This window comes from Trachemys scripta, chromosome 11, assembly GCF_013100865.1.
Source record: "Trachemys scripta elegans isolate TJP31775 chromosome 11, CAS_Tse_1.0, whole genome shotgun sequence".
Classification (NCBI taxonomy): domain Eukaryota; kingdom Metazoa; phylum Chordata; order Testudines; family Emydidae; genus Trachemys; species Trachemys scripta.
The window spans coordinates 75,091,111-75,095,083 of record NC_048308.1 but is presented as its reverse complement, the minus strand read 5'-3'; positions in this window follow the sequence as shown (position 1 = coordinate 75,095,083).

Below are 3,973 nucleotides of genomic sequence, written 5' to 3'. Positions count from 1 at the left end.
CCTGGGGCGCTGGGACAGAGACATCCCCTGCCTGTGTGAGCCAGCCTGGGCCTCCTCCGCCCTGCCCTGCCCTGGGGCGCTGGGACAGAGACATCCCCTGCCCGTGTGAGCCACCCTGGGCCTCCTCCTCCCTGCCCTGCCCTGGGGCGCTGGGACAGAGACATCCCCTGCCTGTGTGAGCCACCCTGGGCCTCCGCCCTGCCCTGCCCTGCCCTAGGGCGCTCACCCGGGGGCAGCGCTGGGATGGGAGACCCAGAACCGGCACTAGCTGGGCACGGGGCATCGGGGGCAAAGACACAGGCTGAGCTGGGTGGGGGGCAGGTCATGCTGGTGCCCGGGGTAAAGTCCCCTATGGATGCAGCGTGACCCCAGCGAGTGGGGGCTGATGTTCCCCTGGCCCAGAGACACACGGCCCCCCAGTGCTGTACGGGGGAAGGGGGCTCCCAAGTCTGGACAGCGCCAGGGGAAAGGCCCAGCGGGGTGAGCGGAAGAGCCCCCGGCCCGGCTGAGGAAGGGTCGGCTCGGCCGTGCTGGAGTCAGGCAGCCATGGCCAGACGCAGCAGCCAGAGGGGACGGCTCGGGACCGTGAGCATCGGGGTGAGACCCTGAAACTGCGGCTTCCTTCCAGCTTCCTCCCCCCGGCTGCACCACCAGACAGGTCAGTGCGTGGGGGTCCCTGGGTGAGACCCGACATCCCCAGCCCCCTGCGGGGATATTACAGATCCCACAAGGCACTTTCCATAGGAGCAGGGCTTTGCCCCACTGTCCTTGGCCAACATTTCCATCGAGTGTCTGGCTGATGCGCTCTTCCCCAGAGGTGGCTGCATTTCCACGGGGCTGTGTGCGCTGTCCATGATCTGTGAGGCCCTTTAGGACACAAGGAACATGTGCCCTGCAATTTCCCAATTTGCCCTGCAATTTCCCAAGGTGAAACTTTTACTCAAAAATTCCCAGATTTTGGGAAATTCCCCAGGATATAGAAGCACTAGGTTGGGAAAAGTTGGCATCACGCTATAGAAGCACTGGGGGTGAGGACCCTGCTGGGAATGGGGGTGGGGCAGGAGACCAGCCTGTGTTTGTTCCTCCTCCTCCCCCTGGGGGCCCTCGCCATCAAGGGACGGGACTCCCGTGAGTACCTGGGGTCCCCCCCGGGGGTGGGATCCTGGCACAGCTGGGATATGGGATCTGGGCCCCAGGCTGGGCTGGGTCGGGAGAGGGGGACGGGGTCCGGGACCTGTTCCCCCGGTATTGGGAGCAGTCACATGTGGGCTTGGCAGAATTGCAGGTTTATCGTGCTGTCATTTTTATTTTTCAGCATTTTTTTAATTTGTATTGATTTCAGTGTTCACTGTTCTGGGAAATGGGGGGGGGGCAGACAATTATTTTATGTCCACAGACGTTAAGATGCAAAGACTATATAACTGTTACAACACAAACTGGCAACGTCAGCTGTCAAAATATACAGCGTTAATAGCCTGAAATCAAACCCTAATTTTGAAAGTTCTCGATCAGCATTTTTCTTTCTTTTGCCTTTTATGAATGGAAATATTTTTGCATCGATTTGTGCGTGTACAGTCCTGACAGTAGAGAGACGAGGTGGGGGAGGGGATATCTTTTATTGAACCAACTTCTGCTGGTGAAAACAAAGTGGAGTGCTTGTGGTACCTTAGAGACTGACACATTTCTTTGGGCGTAAGAGACATGATTTCAGGTGTACACACAGAGCTCTCCTCAGATCTACCCACATTTACAGATAAACCCTAATCCTTCCGAGCCTAGTTACAGAGAACAGTGGTGGCACTAGGCTATGGCACACGCAGACTAAACAATTGTTTCAGGCCCTGGGTAGCTCACGGGGGCCCTGATTTTGTGCTACCCCCAAAATACCATTCAGTTTATTTAACATGGATTTTTTCACAGGAGTATTAGTATGTGCGGTGTTGGTATTTTTTGTTTTTGTGTGTGGAAATAATGCAATTAGTGTTTTGTTAGGGGCGGGTGAGGGATAAGGGGGTTCAAACATATTCCTGTGTAGGGCCCCCAGTGGGCTAGCACGACCTCTGATACATGTTCTCCAAACACGGGGCAGGTCATTGGATCGTCTCTGGAGGGACAGGCCAGAGTTGGCTCCTTCCCCTAGTAGCTTCTAAGTGCTGGGCTTTATGGGGGAAGAGGGTCACTCTGTCCTTTGACCCCTTTTTGTTACTTTGTTTTACTTTAATCTAAAATAAAACAGGAAAGCCCAAAAGTAAAATCTCAGAGACAGGACATGGTATACGGTATCCTCGTCTAGAACAAGCTGCAATTGAATGCACCTCAAAATGGCACCTGCCTCCAGCAGGATCCTAGAAATGTAAACGTGTCACACACACACACACACACACACACACACACACACACACACACATGCTGTGTTGCATAGCTACATGTACCAACCCCCCCCCACCCCCACCCCAGCTAAAACGGGCAAATAAAGGCCTATACAGGCTAAAGTTACTGGGGCCAAAGGAAAATAATTCCAGCAGATTTCATGTAAATGGAGCAGGAAATTCTGTAGCTGGGAGCCCAGCTTCTCAAGTCAGGTGATTACATCAGAATCGTCGAACCAAGGGGTTAGACGGGACCGCAAGGGTCAGCTAGTCGAACCCCTGCCAAGATGCAGGATTTGCTGTGTCTAAACCACCTCAGACAGGTGCTATCCAGCCTCTTTGGAAATCCTCCAGTGAAGGAGCCTCCCCAACCTCCCTAGGCCTCTGTTCCATTGTCCTACTCCTGCTCTTCTTACAGTTGGGACAGTTTTCCTGAGATTTAATCTAAATCTGCCGTGCTGTAGTTTGAACCCATCGCCCCTTGTCCTGCCCTCTGTGGCAAGAGAGAACAACTTTTCTCCATCTTTNTCTTGTCCTGCCCTCTGTAGCAAGAGAGAACAACTTTTCTCCATCTTTTTGGTGGCAGCCTTTCAAGTATTTGAAGACCACTAGTTTCCCCCCCCCCCCGCACCCTTAATCTCCTCTTTTCCAAACTAAACATACCCAGATCTTTCAGCCTTTTTCTTCGTTGCTCGCCTCTTTATCCTTTCCAGTTTCTCCACATCTTTTCTATACATTGGTGATCAAAACTGGACCCAGTACTCCAGGTGAGGCCTAAGCAGCACTGAGTAGAGTGGCACTTGCATACTATGCCACTGTTAATGCAGCCGAAAATTGCATTTGCCTTTTTTTTTTCGTGCAATAGTATTGCATTGCTGACTCATGAATATCTGCTTTCATAAATTTATTTTTTGTATTTACCCCGTTTTGTTGCAAAGAAACACTTGCAAATGTGACCTAAGTGTGTGTCAGTGACCCCAGGGCTCTGCTCAGGTGAGTGGGGCTGGGTCCTCCCTCCTCTAGTTAGATCCAGCCCGTGTGAAGGCAGCGAGCAGTGTTACAGGGGGAGGCCCAACATGCTCACAGTCAGTCCATGGCTCATTGAGCCCAAGATAGATTTATTGGAAAGCAAATTGCCTCGTAAGCCTTGTGGAGAGGGAGCGGAGGAATGAAGTGTGGACACCATTCAGCCTCCTAAAGCTCAGGAGAGGGGCTAACAGCATGTGACGTTATTGACATAAACTGGGACCGTATAGATCATTGTTGCAACCAAGGTCCTGTAGTGGCACCCAAATCTTGTGTAAAGGGGGTCAAATGGGGTGTCTAAGACAAGGTTATGATTTACTGGTTATGATTATGCTGTCTATATGTGTGTATCAGTGTTGTAGTCGAAGTTATGAATATTGGCTCTATACTGTCTGTATGGCAAACTTATGCTATGCTTCTGGGTGACATCCCAGACAAGCTGAGATTAGCTCTGCCTAGCCTGCTTGATGGCCCATTAAGGACCATCAGCTATACAATGGACCCATTGAGAGAAGGCAGATACGCCTTGTACCTCAGCAAAGTATGCAGGGACTGGCCCATGTGACTCCAGACTCCAT